Here is a 17,471-nt window from a genome sequence, read left to right as displayed (position 1 = left end):
AGCAGAGAGTTAACACCCACCCGTAGGACCCCCTGGGCAGGCATTAAGCTCCCAGAGAACTGGTTCTGAGCTGCTTTTCCTGAGCTTCAGGCAGGTCTCTTGAGCCCGAGCTGTGGTTACCATGGCAATGGCGAGCTTAGTGACAGTGTTGGCTCCTCTTTGTTTTGCTCCCTTACTCCCACTCCTCCCTCCTGTCACTTTCCAGACAAGCTGCCTACACCAGCCTTTGTCACAGGCTCTGCTTTCAGGCCCACGCTGACAGGTTTATATTTTGTAAAAATGTTGCCACAGTTACAGGGCCAAGATGTGTGGTGCATTTCCCAGCTGCATGTCATAATTTAAGAGAAATGTTTGAAAGACACTGCTTTGCAGTAAGCCCGACTCATAGCATAAAATACTCCAAGTGAAAAATGTCAGTAATATAAAAATGTTCCACTTTTAACAAAACTTCCTCCAGGAATGAGATTTTCAGTGAGAAAAGTCCAAATAAGACTTTCCAGAGGTGAAAAGAATTCAACAGAATTCAAATCCAGAATTCTGCGCTCCCTCATTTCTTGATCTGCCCTGTTTCAGTCCGAAGGATCTCAGTCAGGTGCGTGCTGCCCAGGCTTCCATTAAAACACGTATCACTCCTTAAGCAAAGTGACCTAACAAAAAATTTCTTCTATATCCCACTTCTTCAAATAGTTGGTAGGACACACAATATTATATTACCAACCCCACGCCTTAGAAAACCCAACGAAATCAACTGCCACAGCGGTTATCCCAGAGCCCAGGACCTTGGACAGTGCGGCCCCTCCGCATCTGTCACTGCAGCGCAGACCGAGTTGACAGTGGGGAGAGGGAGGTGGGGAAGAAGCGGTTCCTGATTTGTTTTCCCAGTTTACAGGGCAGGCTGGGGCAGTCAAGTCACTCAGAGTGGAACTCAATTAGGTAGACTGTGGCACCATTTACTACTTTGGAATGGTCAGAAACTTACTTATCCCATCTTTTCTAATCAGGACAGTCTAACTCAAAACACAACAAAAGTTAATTTTTCAAAGAACAGCACTTGGAGATTGCCCCCAAGTGGGGCCATGTAGACAGGGACAGCTGGTGTCTCAGGGGTCACCTGTATGGACTCGCAACCAGGACTGAATGTTCTCTCCCACCCTGGGCCTTGTCGCTACATATGTCCCAGGGTGCCAGAGTGGTGATGGAAACCTCAGGAACCAAAGGAGCCACGGAGTCAGAAATGATGACATAATGGGAAATACTTGTACTTCCTGCGCAAGTGCATGATAGAGGAAAAACCTCTCTGATAATTCAACACCTACCTCAGGCTATTTCTGCAAATCCAGAGTGCCCAAGCACTGCTTGTGTAGGTCACAGTCACCAGGCGGGGGTGGGGGGAGAGGTCACGTGGCCAGGGCTGGATGACGCCAGCCTCGCAGTGACTCACTCTTCAACTGCCCCAGAATGGCCCATTTGCGTTACTAAGCCTGTTTATGCAGCCCCTGCGTATTAGAAGCAGCTGTGAGTCAGCCTGAGACAGCTGCTGTGGCTGCTTCCAGAGGCCCTTCCTGCCCCCTGACACCCTGGCTTCCAGCACCACCTCTTTTCACTGTTCTCAGTGATGCTCCGTGGTGTGGCGTGCTCTAAGCACAATCACTCTTCGCCGCCCTTCCGTGAAGGACAAGCACCTGACAGGAATTAAAATACGGTATCCAATTTATAAACCTGAAGCCCAAGCCAGGCTTTCTCCCCTAAATCCAATGTGAGGGGGGCCGGGCCTGCAGATCTAGAGACTCATGCACGAGACAGTGGTGGGCTGCCACCTGCGAGGTCCAGGCAGATAGCAGGCAGCTTGTGTGCAGTCAGTCACCTTTGCCCATTTCCACCCATCGGCTAAGCGGCACCTGCCCCCAAGAGGGTAAGGAATAGGGGATAGAGAGACTGGCAGAAGTGTCTTCCCCAGGAAGGCAGAAGTGTCTCTGTCACTGAGGTAGAGATGAGGAGAAAGACCATGGCTCCCTACACTGGCCACATAGGTTGTCTCCTGGTTTTCCCTATAAAAATAACAATCGTACTGCACACACCTCTGTGGAATTGTGTTCCTGGGCTAGCCTCCTTACCCTGAAATTATCAGAGTCAAAGGGCTTGAACACTTTTAAGACACTTGGTATAAAATTCCAGACTGATCTCCAAAAAAGGCCTATGAATTTACACACTCTCTGTAACTCACTAACATTGGGTACTACCCTTATACTAGTGTGATGGTTAATCTTCTGTGTCAACTTGGCTGGGCTCAGGGATGCCCAGACAGCTGGTAAAACATGATTTTGGGGTGTTTCTGTGAGGATGTTTCTGGAAAAGATTAGCATTTGAATCAGAAGACTGAATAAAGATCTGCCATCCCCAGTGTGGGTGGGCGTCATCCAATCCACTGAGGGTGAATTTCTCTCTCTCTCTCTTCTTTTTTTTCTAATGGAGTTACTGGAGATTGAACCCAGGACCCTTCACATGCCAAGCAGGCACTCTACCACCGAGCTATACCCACACCTCTCTCCCTCTGTCCCTCCATCCCCTCTCCCTCTCCCCTCTCCCTCTTCACATCTCAGCCCTATAATCACATGAGCCAATTCTCATAATAAGTTTCATGAATCTGTGGATTTCCTATTGGTTCCTCACATTGAGAGTATGTGAAATGTCACAGTGTTCCATTTTTCCAAATCTGACTAAGGATGTTTTCATTTCCCACTGTCCTTCGTCAACAGGAATTTCCGAATCATTTATCGAGGGCCTTCCTCACACTTCCTCGGTGTTTGTGCTTATTCTATCCAAGAAAATGGGAAAAAATACTGGCTTTTAGCCCACAGTATTTGCCCTCCCCACCATTATTCCACCCTCTCCCTCGCCCCCCCACAGACGACCTCAGGCTCATGTGGTTTGTGTTCAGTGTCCACACGCCTCAGGTGACCGCCCTGAATGTTGTACACCAGCTCTCGGACCTCCATTCCTCTCCCTGTCTCAACACACATGCAGGCATCACCCCCTCTGTGGCAGGAGTTTCGACGTCCCCCAGCTTCCTTTGAAATGGTTCCCACATGGTAACCTGGAATAAAGCCCCTTCCCCTACACCACAAGGCAGTGTGACCTCGGCTTTTTCTGGGCAGTGCCTCCCACAGAAGGGGAAGGAGGGTGTGTAATTTTTGCAAAGTGCCTTTCAAAGGAGGAGTGTCCCTTCTTCATCCCTCCTCCTTCCAGCTCTCTGGCACATGGATTTAATGACTAGAAATCAAGATGTCCCCTTGGATCGTGAAGTGACATGAGGAATAGAAGCCACACAGCAGCAGAACAAAAAGGTAGAAAGAGTCCGAATCCTGCCACCACGCCAGCCCTGGGTGGCCTGCCCCTGGTCTTGGATGTGCAGAGACTTCCCTCTGTCTTGTTTCAGCTGCTGTTATTTTGGGTTGTCCATCATAGACAAATCTGAGCCTGCCCATACCTTTCCCTTTGGGGTCTAGGCACAGAGATGTCACCTTTACCCTCTGGGGGTAGCCCTGCTAATTGCCAGAATGGGCGTGTGGACACTATTATCAACCTTTGAAGTGGCCCTGGAAAACTGAGGGGCTAAAATGCAGATTCCCAGCTCCAGTGAGTCTGGAAGTCCTTGGAATCTGCAGATTTAACAGGCATCCTTGGAGGGTGATGGGAATGGACCATAGACCACGTGTAGAGAGCGAGTGGACCTCTGAAATGAAAAGTCTGGGTAGGGATGGTCTCCAGGCTACAAGTTCTCTTCTCTCTCTGTGACAACTTCTGTCCTCCCACCGCACCACCCCCTCCAGGTGCACACACGTGCCATCCCCACCGATGGAAATCTCCACCCTGAGCGGGTCTGTCCTTCCTGGGCTGCAAAGGAAAGACTCTGTATGTTTTTTTTTTTGGCTGAATCGATAGCAGGAAAAATGAGCAAGGTGCCTGAACGTGGCTCGGTAATCACTGCCTGTCCCACTTTTGTTAATATAGAAAGTAAAGAAATACTGTGTAGTTTTAATTTGTAAATCTATTTACCTATTTTCTTTATTTATTTTTGACGGAGGTACTTGGGATTGAACCCAGGACCTTGTGCATGCTAAGTATGCATTCTACCACTGAGCTACACACTCCTCCCTTGATTTGTAAATCTAAATACTAATAAAGTTCAACATCATATATAAACGGGACTCACCGTACATTCAAATGGCCAACTTCCAAGGAGCAAAGTTAAAAAAAAGAATAAATGGGCATCGATCAGCCCTGAGTTCAAATCCCAGCTCTGCTATTTCCAACCAGAGTACCCCTACACCTGTTACTTGACCTCTAAGCCTCAGTGTCTTCTACTGTAAAACAACACCCATTTTATAAGCTCTAGGGAAACAGGAAGTAAATACAGCACTTAAGGCCACGCTTGGCACACAGTGTGCCCTTCTGCAATGCTAGTCATGATTGTGTCTCTTGATTTTCCTCCTGGCAATCACTGCCGGGGACCTGGGCTCACCTCCACCAGTTCTCGGCATCACTGTATTAGTGGCTCCCATCACAGTTATCTCAGACTTTGTGTCCTAAGTCAGCAGAAATGTACTCTTTCATAGTTCTGGAGGTCAGAAGTCTGAAAGCAGTTCCACTGGGCTAAATCTGAGGTGTCAGCAGGGCTGAGCTCCCTCCTGAGGCTCTACACATCCCTGGGCTCGTGACCAAGTCTCTCTAATCGCTGCCTCAATGGTCACATGGTGTTACGGACTGAGTGCTTGTGTCCCCCAGAATTCATACGTTGAAATCCGCACCTCTCAACATGAGAGTTTTAGGAGATAGACCTGGGGGTGATTAGGTCGTGAGGGTGGAGCCCTAATGAATGGGATTCGTGCCCTTGTAAATAGACCCAGAGAGCTTTCTCACCCCTTCCACCCTGTGAAGACCCAGCAAGAAGACGGCTGTCTATAAACCAGGAAGAGAGATCTCCCCAGACACCAGATGTGCCCTTGCCTTGATCTTGGACTTCCCAGCCTCCAGAACTGTGAGAAATGTTTTATTTATTTATTTATTTACTTACTTACTTACTTATTTATTTACTTACTTACTTATTCTCAGCCTGAACAAAGACACTTGGCCTTCTCTTCTGTCACATCTCCCTGGGCCCCTCTCCTATAAGGACACTTGTGATTGGATTTGAGCCTGCCTAGTTAATGAGGGTTCATCAGATCCTTAACTTACTCAACTCTTCAAAGACTCTCTTCCCTTATAGGGTGGCATTTAAAGATTCTAGGGATTAGGACCTGATATCCTTGGGGGCCATTATTCACCCTATTCCAATCATTATATATTAAAGTGTGACTTAAAATTTATCTCAATACCCTGTAATAAACCATAATGGAAAAGAGTATGAAAAAGAATGCTGCACATTTTGCACATTGCTAGCAGGAATGTAAAATGGTACAGCCTCTGCGGGGAAAAAGTTTTTATCTTAAAAAATGATAAAAAAAAGAAGTATTTCCTCAAGCCTGAGGATGAAAACCAAAACTAAGGACGACACAGCACAAGGAAGGAAACCCTGTGTCCTCGACGGCAAAGTTGTGCCACTGAATACCCCTTTCCCAGGGGCACCCAGGGCCAGAGTTGGACTGTGTTCAATAATAAATCCCAATAATAAATTGTGAAACAAAGACAGACCAACATGCTTATACATGCAAATCACTCTGCCTTCCCCCACCTGACCCCTCTCCCCTGGCCCTCACCTGCTCCCCTGTTGCCCCTGCTTGGCTGGACTACCTCCCTCACAGGGGCCCTTTCCGACCTTCTCTCCTTGGGAACAGAGCCTGCATGTTTAAGCCTTTAAGCTTTGGATCAGAGCCGATCTGGACACCAGTTCTCAAGTCCTGGCTTCACCTCCAAGCATGAAGTTGTGGTGTGGGAGGCCTTGGAGTGTTCACTCCCTAAACCTCAGTTTCCTCACTGTTAGATGAATAGACCCGCCTCAGGATAATCCTGAGAGTTGAATCAGGTGGAGTGGGTGAAACCCCTTGACTTCACAGAGCCTGGCCCGCTGTTCTCACTGCAGGTCCCCAGCCGCACCCCAGATGTGCTTCCGTCCCCCTCTGGATGTCCTCTATGCTAGACACACTGGTCCCCACACATACTTCATTGTTTTTATTTTTCTTTGAGGGAACTTGTCTGACCCATCTTGGGTCTTTAGTTTCTAGCACAAAGGAGCTAAGTATAGGGTTGTTAAATGAAAAACTTTAGAGGTTCCTATCTGGAATCATCAGAAGTGTTATAATTAAATTGTTCTGAAGGTGCAATGAGAAAGATGTAAATTTTGTTACATATTTTAAGGAGTCAAATCATTTAAGAACCTAAATTTTTGTTTGTTTTTTTGGGGGGTGGGGTAATTAGGCTTATTTATTTATTTATTTATTTATTTTTTAATGGAGGCACTGGGGATTGAACCCAGGACCTCCTTCATGATAAGCACGCACTCTACCTTCCCCACAAGAATCTAAATGTTTAGAATTATGAACACGGAAATCTTGTAACGACCTTAAATTGTGAGAAAGCCCTTGTGATTTGTTTTCTACTCTCAAATTTTGATGAGCCTTTTAAGATTTTTTTTTTCTGAAGTTACTAAAGTTTGTGAACCAAGTCTGATAGCTACTTCAGACCAAATTCTTGGTCAGCATCGAATGTGAAGATTAAATTTAATGTGTGTAAAAGATAGATGGACTGCTGCAGGATGAAAGCAATTAGAAATAATGGCCTCTGACCATGAAGGCACACAAATTAAAGAATGTCAACCCAGGACAGAGATTCTATCAGCGAGGAATCTGTCGTTTCACTTGACTACTGATCTCGTACAATTATGGGAAAACTAACAGAAGTGACCTGAGTGAACAGACAGGCTGGGGCCATTTGTTTCTTAAGTGAAATTTCCAGGCACCCAACTCCAACCTTAGCTTTTCCATCACCACTGAGTGGCAGTTGGCAGAGAGTGATGACCTTTACTTAACCTTGAGAATAACTCTACCCCTTCCTGGCCAAAATAAGGAGTGTATGTCAGTGCCTAATGACAATCCATTTGCAGGGGTTATTGACTGGTCTAAGTCGATGATATCTTTGCCTTTTTGAACTTTATTTTACAAAATAAATATCTTTCATAGGTCATCTTAGAAGTTACAGAGGGCCACACACCGGGTACAGATGCAGGACTAATTTGAAAGGTAACTTTTATCTGTTTTGTTTTGTTTTGAGATGGGTTTTTTGCTCAAATATTCACCTGAATGAATACAGAAAAATAACCAAGTTTCATCTGCCACTTTCTTACTGGAAGACAATCTACTTTCATTCCTCTAGGTATTTAGAAAATGTTTATTGTTGTCAACAACCCAAGAGATAAGTGATTCCAAAACAAATCCTAAATCAAGCATTGCTTCTAGACTTAACTCCTTCCCTTCCCAACATCCCTGTGTAACGATTTGTTCAAAGATCTGAAGTAAACGAAATCAGATCAGATATCCAATCCCTCAAAGACAATGGTCTCAGTGAAGTTAAATCCCCAAACTTGCCCTCGTTTTCACCTCTCCAACCCATCCTTATCAGGAGCTTCTTGTCACCAATAAGATTAGTGGCAGTGCATTGGGCTAAATCAGATTTCTCGTTTTGGATGAATCACTAAAAAGGTAGGAGCCAAGTAACATACGTGATTGAAACGTACTAAGGAGTCCATGAGCCACACATTCTATGTATCAATATACTATGTCAGAAATACCCTTGATTAAAGTCTCAGATTTTGGCTAAGGTTATTTCATAATTATAGAATTTTTCATCTATGCAAGTAATGGATATGGAATGGCATCTAATGACTGATGTCAAATATTTTCATTGTTGCTTTTAAAAAGTATTACTTGTTTTTAAAGCAATACATATGTGTTGTAGAGAATTTTAAAACTATAGAAAAATTTTAAATCACTCATAATCCATCACCCAAAGATAATTACGCTTAATATTCTTATATAAACCTTTCTAACTAAGGATGTGTATATGTGTGTGTTTAACAACAACTACAAAAAAATCACACTGTGAATGTAATTTTGCCTCATTTTTCAAATAACACTGTGAGCATTTAACATAATAACATAATATAAATAGCATAATATTGTGTCATATGGATGCACCATAATTTATTTTATAAATTTCATATTATTGGGCTTTAAAGATGATTCTAAGTTTTCATTTTTATAAATAAATATCCTTATATTAACATATTTGTCCTTATCTCTGATTATACCCTCAGAAAATATTTATAAAAGTGTAAGGGGTATAAAATTTCTAAAGAGCTCTTATTATCCACGTTTTGCCAAATTGCTGGGAAGGTAGCCTCAGTTTTGCTCTCCTGCTTGCAAAGCTGTGACTGTTCACTGGCCACCAGCATGTATTGATAGCCTAGTCATTTATTTAATATGCATTTTAAGCTTTAATTATTTACCAAAGTGATTTCAGAATAAAGAAATAAATTCAAAGAGATTACCAAGTGTGGCTTGGCTAGCTGACAGGAATTTACTTAGACTTATTTAATAAGCAAACTTCTCTGAAGAGCTTCCTGGCAAACCCAGGAGACAGAATTCACTTTTTTGTATGGCATGGCTTAAACTTTCAAACTCATTTAGAAAAATCCCTTCATTTACCAAGTAATTTTGCAAGAATGAAAATGATTATGGGGCTGGTTCAAATTTTAAACCTGCCTAAGCCATCGTTTATAAACAATTTGCAGCAACTGTCTATAATATATAGAGACTTTCAGCCTCAGTGAAAGGGACCTATCAAATGCTTGCCTGCTGAAGTAGCAGAATGTAAAGAGAAGACATCCAGTGCTCTGATTAGAGACATGCACGTTACTGAGGACTTATAGATCATCCTGTTCAATAGGTCTCAATTACAGTGCTCATTTTTACAAAAGAGAATACAGAAACCACAGTTATAAAATTACAGGGAACTTTATTCAATATCAGGGAACTATATTCAATATCTTATAGTAACCTATAATGAAAAAGACTATGAAAATGAATATATGTACTTATATGTATGATTCAAACATTATGCTGTACACCAGAAATTAATACAACATTGTAAACTGACTGTACTTTAATTAAAAGAAAAAAAATCATTACACCCACAGGTGTATACAAACTAAGTAAAGGCACATTTATCTGAATCTGCCATCTCTTTTCCATTGTTGCTGCCAAGAAATAAGCTATATATCCTTATGCTACAACAATAAAAGTTTACTTTAAATTCTAAAAAGTAAATAAATAAAATTATGCTTAAATCGTGTAATTTTCTTTTTAGGAATTTACTTAGACTTATTTGATAAGCAAACATTAAATTATTAAACTTATTAAACTGGCTCCCCATCTTTTCTTTCCTCCCCATTGATGTTTGGACAGTGGGCAGCAATGGGAGAGAACAGTGAGGCTAAAGCTTACTGGGGAAACACTCGTACACCTGGAGGCCAAAGGACACGCTCTGTTCCACCTTTGGGGTTCCCCCCTCAAGCTAATCCATGGCTGTGGTGTCCCTGCCACTCCTTCACCATTCTCTGGCAGAGCCATCTCTCCTGAATGCCACCAGCAGAGCCCCGGCCTCAGATGCTGGCCCCCCAGTGTCCCCTATGGGAGCTGGGCAAGTTATTAATTGCTCACATTTCAGTTTCCTCAGCTGTCAAACAGAGGTAATAATGATTGCTACCTCATAGGGTCCTTGTGAGAACGAAATGAATGAAACACTTAAAACAGCCCCTGGCACATAATAAGGATTCAATAGGTGTTATATAATTATCATTATAAAGTATTATTGTTGTTGTTTTTGAAAAGACGCAGGAGTTTCTCGTACTGCTCAGGGTAGGAATGCAGCCGGGTATCAGGAAAGCAATGGAACCAAGAATTAGCCAACCAACAGGACACCCAGCCACTATCTCATTTCCTCCAACCACATCTGGTTCATTTCGTGTCTCTGCAGATCATCCTTCTCCCCTCCCCAGTCCACGTGGTCATTCATGTCGACCGCGGCTCTAATTGCTCATGTTGTAGGCTCAGCCATGTTCCTAGTTGGCTTCCCTTGTGAACTGGGGAGTGGTCCCCAAAGTAGAGGGAAATAATTGGGAGCTGGACATATTCCGCCAATGGTGTTTGCTATAGGACAAAAGAGAGCATCCGTCACACACTGAGTCAAAACGACAGTTGAATTTCTGTCCTTTCTGCAAAAGTTGAAAATGCAAAAAATGATGTGAACTTGGATATCACTACCAACAGAATGAAATTAAGTCCGCTTTGACTGATGCAAAACAATGTTTTCTTTTCTTTGGACCTGAATTTCGAAGGGAATGCACTCCAGGTAACAACTGGGGCAGACTGTGATCTAGAAAAGACATACCCCTGATTCCTGGGACTATTTAGAAGCTATTTTGAAACTTTTCATGTTACTTTTACAATAGTTAAAGTTAACTTCTTGTCATATTTTAACTATTTCATTGGGGAAGTGGGTATAGCTCAGTGGTAGAGCACATGCTTAGCATGCATGAGGTCCTGGGTTTAATTCCCAGTACCTCCATTTAGAAAAAAAAATTTTAATCTAAATGTTTTGTTGAACGTATGAGATAAAGACAAAAAAGACCCTTTTCTGAAGTGATGTGCTGGGCAAAGATCAGACCATACTGAAGAGTACTTTGGGAATTAAAATAACTGACGAATAAAACCGTTATCGGGATGTGGCCTTCCCTTGCGTGCAGAAAATAATTGTGCTCATTGTCCTGGTTGATTAAGGAAATCTTCCACGCAGCTCCTATTTTATTTTATTTAAAAGAGTTAGCAGCAGAGCCAATAGAAGAGGGAGAAAATTAATGGTTTGAGCAATTCATTTAAACAAGGAAACAAGTGCCATTTGCTTCTATTCAGGATTCAACAGTTAGAAGAGGAATATACATAGGGCATCTAATGTTGGGCCAGAATCCTTTTCTTTGGCCAAAGCAAAACATATCCTGGTAGAATTTTAGAATGTGGCCACAGTTTATCAGAACGTGCAAAGTTTGACAAAATTCAAGAAGCACATCTGAGCTTGGAGAAAATGATTCCTGGCAAGCAAGAATGTCAAAAGTTGTGGCAATTTTTAAAGCAAAAAAAGCAAAAAAAAAAAAAAAAAGGCAAATTGTTAAGAGCACATGGTAACTTCTCAATGCTGAAAGCTGGGGTCGCAGCCGCTCTCGGGACATGAATGTCTGGTAGAAAAAAAATGAAAAATATAGTCACCACGTACCATCTAAACACAAAGACATAATGAGCCCTATTCATGAAGCTGCTCCTTCTGTGTTCTGACAAAGTAGTAACAGAGAATTGGAAAGATGCAGCAACAACAGAAGGAATCCAAATAAAAAAGGCTGAAAGAAAACAAACCTGAGACGACCCTACAGCCTGATCCATTAGGGTGTAAAATCCCCTGAAGGCCTGGTAATTCTCATGAGCCTCTCCACTTCCCAAGGGCAGGCAGCAAGCGGGGCATCCCCTGTTTCCATAGAAAGTTTTCTGCAGACCCAGGTGGATACCCAGTCCGGAGAAATTGATGTGGATGCTCCCTGAGACATTTTGTTTGTTGATGGCAGACCCCTAGATTTCTAAGATTTATCTGTGCCATGGAATCAACCTACTGGGACCACCGTGGGCTGAGCCAGGGTTCCCTGGCTGGACCTCAGAAATCAAGGTGACAGGTCAAGGATGGGCTGTGACATGGGCTAGTTTATGAGCCAAAAGCCACACTGGAAGAACTAGTTACAGGCCAGAGCCTAGAACGTCCTGGGAGCCAGGGTCACAGAGCTCCAGAAAAGAATCGAGGGCCCACTAAGATCTGAAGGACTCAGCCCAATTGTGTGCTAATAATTACCTTGGACTTTTTAAAACCCAGAAAAGTAAATTGATTTTCAGGCCAGAGTGGGAAATTAAACAAACTTAGTGCTTTCTTTCACATGAAAGCTAAGGCAGGATATGAAGCATGCTCATCCAGACCGCACCCCGGAGCTTGCAGGAATGCCAGGAAGTCACACTGGCCTCATTTCCCCAGGGCTGATACCCACAGGAGACAGTGCCTTCAGACGTTATGTTTGTGAGAGATCACACTCCAGTAACTCCGTGACTGATATTCAATTGTCCTGCCTATGACAGTGTTTGCTCAGGTCAGCTCTGAAGAAGAATGAATGTATGTTTATATTTAGGGAATTTCTGCATTTAGGTATGTTTACTCTTAAATCACTTTAAATGGCTTTGTAGATTTTAGCAAAGTAAAAATGATTTATACTCAAGCTAACCATACACATACCCTATGACCCAGCCACCATTCCTAGATACCTACGTAACAGATATGTACACATATGTGCACAAAAGGCATTTACAAAAATGTACATAGCTGCATTACTCATTATAGCCAAAAAACTAGCAACAATCCAAACATCCTTCAGCAACAGAGTGGATAAATAAGCAGTGATATATTCCTGCAACAGCATACCATAGAATAATCAATGACTTATGTACACAATGTGGAGTAAAAGAAACCAGACACAAATGAGGACATGCTATATGAGTCCATATATAAAGTTCAAAACTGGGCAAAACAAATCTATGGTACTTGAAGTCCCAACAGTGTTTATCCTTGGGGAAGAGAGTGAGTGCAGTAACTGGGAAGGTGGCATTAGAGGGCCTCTGGGATGGTGGTAATCTATTTCTCAGCTTGGCTGGAGTTTTAAAGGGTGTGCTGTCTTTTAAAATTCATCAAGGAAGGAGGGTATAGCTCACTGATAGAATGCATGCCAAGTATGCACAAGGTCCTGGGTTCAATCCCCAGTACCTCCATCAAACAAGGAAATAAACAAATAAATCTGATTGCCTCCCCGCCATCAATCAATCAATCATCAAATTCATCAAGCACTTACAATTTGCTCACTTTTCTGTATCTTTTGTATGTTGATAAGTAATGTGTTTTTAAATATTTAAAAATATCTTTTTAATGATCCACATGGTAGTTGTAACTGTTGCTAGGGACCAGCATAGTGATGTAGAAAACCATGTAAAATTTCTGAATGTGCAGGTGGCATGTTTGATGTACCTGGATAGACCCCAAATTACAACAGTTGGTGACCATTATTGTTTGGTATTGCTGATACCTGAAGTCCTACACCTTGCTTAAATCTGGGTATTGGCCAGACTACATTGTTCAACAGCATATTCTTGGAGTTTAAAGTAATTTAAGATATTCACAGGAAGACCTAGCCAGATGATGACCTGGCTCTTAGCAATTGGTCTTCTCTCCATGTCTTAATTTAGAATTGAAGTCCTCATCCTAAAAATACACCTGGAATCTCTTTAACTTGATATGATGGATGGCCCAGAGGTCAGTGCAAGTGTGCAGAAGACAAGACCCTTGATTAACCCAGGAGAATAAAAAACTATGAGTGCCAAAGAAGAAGTCAAAGACTTTCTTTAGAATTTTTTTTGTATGTTACTTGTTTAAATGTAAATTTTGTCAGTCAGAAAAAAATTGTATTATTCCTTTAGTGGTTCAGTGGCTAAAGAAAAATGCAAATATTGTTATGATAGAAGAGTTTAAGCTTTTTAAAACAAATTTATTGGGGTGTAATTTATGTACTATATGTCACTCATTGGCACTGCACAACTCAATGATTTTAGTAAATTTATGGAAATGTGCAACAATCACCATCATCCAGTTTTAGAACATTTCTGTCACTCTTAAAAAAGTTTTCTTGTGCACATTTACAGTTAATTCTCGGACCTGCTGCTGGCACTAAGCAAGCAGTTTTCCTTTCTGTCACTATAAATTTGCCTTTTCTTACATAAATGGAATCATACAGTGTAGTCTGTTGGATTTTTGCTTCTTTCACTTAGCATGACATTTTCAAGGTCCATTCATGTTTTAGCAAGTATTAAAACTTCACTGCACTCCTTTTATTGCTGAATAGTATCCCATTACATGGATATCTCATGCTTTATTTATCCATTCCCCAGCTGATGGACATTTGGATTGTTTCCAGTTTGGAGTTATTATGACTAAAGCTGCGATGAACATTTGTATACAAGTCTTTGAGTGGGCAAATGTTTTCATTTCTCCTGGATAGATTCCAGGAGTGGAATTGCTGGGACGTATGGTAAGCCTATGTTTAAATTTTAATGAAGTTGCCAAACTATTTTCCAAACTGTTAGCTATTTTACGCTACTACCAGTGATGTCTGAGGATTCTGGTTTCTCCACATCCCTGGCAACACTTGTTATTACCTGTCTTTTAAAAATTGGTACCATTCTAGCCATCATCAAAAAGTCTACAAATTCTGGAGAAGGTGTGGAGGAAAGAGAACCCTTCTATACTGCTGGTGGAAATGTAGACTGTTGCAACCACTATGGCAAATGGTATGGAGATGCCTTAAAAAACTGAAAATAGAGTTACCGTATGATCCAACAATCCTACACCTGAGCATATATCCAGAGAAAACTCTAACTCGAAAAGATATATGTACGCCAATGTTCATTGTAGCACTGTTTACAATAGCCAAGACGTGGAAGCAACTTATATGTCCATCAACAGATGAATGGATTAAGAAGATGTGGTATAGGTATACAGAGGAATATTACTCAGCCATGAAAAGAATGAAATCATGACATTTGAAGCAATGTAGATGGACCTAGAGATGATCATACTAAGTGAAGTAAGTCAGAAGAGAAAGACAAATATCATATGAATTCACTTATATATGGAATCTAAAGAATAATACAAATGAGCTTATTTACAAAACAGAAACAGACTCACAGACATAGAAAACAAACTTATGGTTACCAAAGGAGGAAGAGGGAACGAGGGATAACTTAGGAGTATGGGATTAACAGATACACACCACTATATATAAAATATATAAACAGCAAGGTATATACTGTATGGCACAGGGAACTATATTTGATATCTTGTAATAACTGATAATGGAGAAGAACCTGAAAAGGGGCTATTTTCATGAGTATATTCACTTTGTAAAAATATATCAAGCTTATAATATATATAGTTCTTCTGTAGATGTCTTATTCTTCAATAAAAATTTACATTGTGGGGAAAGTATAGCTCAGTGCTAGAGTGCATGGTTAGCATGCACAAGACCCTGTATTCAATCCCCAGGACATCTACTGAAAGAAAGAAAAAGAAAGGAAGAAAGGAAGAAAGGAAGGAAGAAAGGAAGAAAGGAAGGAAGGAAGGAAGGAAGGAAGGAAGGAAGGAAGGAAGGAAGGAAGGAAGGAAGGAAGGAAGAAACCTAATTTCTTTCCCCCTCAAAAAAAACAAAAAGTAATTTAAAACATAAAAAATAATTTTTTAAAGTTTACATTAAAAAATTAACCTAGAGGGAAGAAAGGATGCTTTTTTTTTTTAAATTGTTTTTTCTCTCTTCTTTTTTAACTTTTTTTTTTTTGCTGGGGAAGGAGGTAGTTAGGTGTATATATGTATGTATATATGTATGTATGTATGTATGAATGTACGTATGTATTTAATGGAGGTACTGGGGATTGAACCTAGGACCTCGTATGTGCTAAGCATACACTTTACCACCGAACTATACCCTCCTACCCAATGCTTTTATTTTCTTAATGTTAATACTTATAATAAAATTGCTATGTAATATCCTAGAAAAAATTGTGCACTCCAATATAATCTTCAAATAGATTTCTGCAATATAAAGAGAAATGATAATCTTTTATATAATTTCAGAGTGCAGTTTCATGCCTTCCTTTAAAATCTACTAAAATAAAGTCTCTAATTCCTTTGTTATGAAGCCCACCAGAACTTACTACCAAGTCCTGAAAAGTAAATTCCAGGGGCATATAGGCTAGGTGGTGGTACCTGTTTTATTTCGTTGTAGCCTTCCTTGGTAACAAATATTCTGTTTCCCCCACATGAAGATAATGCTACTGGAAATGCACTATGAGTCATGAAATGTGAGTCAGCTGCTGCAAGGTACTGCTGACTCATCTGGGGGTGGGGGACCAGTTGTGGTGGGGCGTGCTGTCTCAAGCCTGGCCAACTGCAAAAATCTGCAAAACAAAGTTTTGCTTATTTCCTTATTCAGGACATTTTTCTCTGAGCCAAAGTAAGTTGGTATAGAAGCTGAATATGGTGTAAACAAGGCCAGGGAGTCTGCACCTGGGTAATCCACAGATCTGGGGGAGTGTGCCAAGGGATTCATAGGAAATACTGGGACCAGGAGTATTATTAGTAAGAGTCAAAAAGTGAAAACAGCCCGCCTGTCCATCAACTAATGAACAGTAAGTAAAATATTGTCTGTTCATTCAGTGAATATTATTCAGCCATAAAAAATGATGAAGTACTGACACACACTATAACATAATGAACCCTGTAAATGTTATGCTAAGTGAAAGACGCCAACCACAAAAGTTCACCTGTTTTTTGGTTCCATTCATGTCAAATATCCAGAATTTAAAAATCCAGAGAGACAGAAAGTACCTTAGTGGTTTTCAGGGGCTGGAAGTGTTGCAGGAAATGGGAGTTGACTGACAAAGGGTATGGGTTTCTTTTGTGGGTAATGAAAACATTCTGGAATTAGTAGAAATGGTTGTGGAACTCTATGAATATACTAAAAACTGAGTTGTACATTTTCAAAGAATACTTTTTATAGTACCTGAGTTATAACACAATAAAAATAATTTCTGCCCAAGAAATGGGATTGAAAATAATACAAACAATGCAAACACAAGCAAACCATGGGAAAACAACGAGGCTGACACCTTCCTTTATTACAAGCTCATCTTCAGCCACGTTAACAAGGTAAAAAGATCTGATAAGAAGGTAGCAAAACATAATTGAAATTATCAAGAAAAAAATTGATTATGGTGTGCATCCAAAACTAACTTAACATCAATTATACTCAATTTAAAAATTGAGTTATTGACATCATTGAAACTCAAGCGTATATTACACCTTAGATAACAATGACCGTCTTTAAAATCATGTGATTCCCAATCTAGTATTTTACAAAATTTTGCCAAACTTAATGAGGAGTATTTAGCAGATTGTTTTGCAATTTCTTGTTTAATAGAGAAGTTCAAAAAGAAACATATCACTGGGAAACACTTTTTCTTGCTACCACAGTAAAACTGGTTAAAATAACAAGCAGGAAACAAAATGGCAACAATTTGAGATGCATTCTTTTGTTAGCAGATGCACTGGAGGACTCAATGAAAATGTAGTGGAAATTTGAAGAAACAAATATTACAACAAATAATCCAATGTTGAAGCTTGCAATACAGCTGGGTGAAAGTACAAAAATTTCTAACATGTTTCAGCTTGTGGTGGTTGCAAGATTCAATATGAACTACTTTTTGTGAACCACTAACCAAAAGATGTCAGGG

Source organism: Vicugna pacos, chromosome 1 (genome assembly GCF_048564905.1).
Source record: "Vicugna pacos chromosome 1, VicPac4, whole genome shotgun sequence".
NCBI classification, from domain to species: domain Eukaryota; kingdom Metazoa; phylum Chordata; class Mammalia; order Artiodactyla; family Camelidae; genus Vicugna; species Vicugna pacos.
This window is presented reverse-complemented; position numbering follows the sequence as displayed.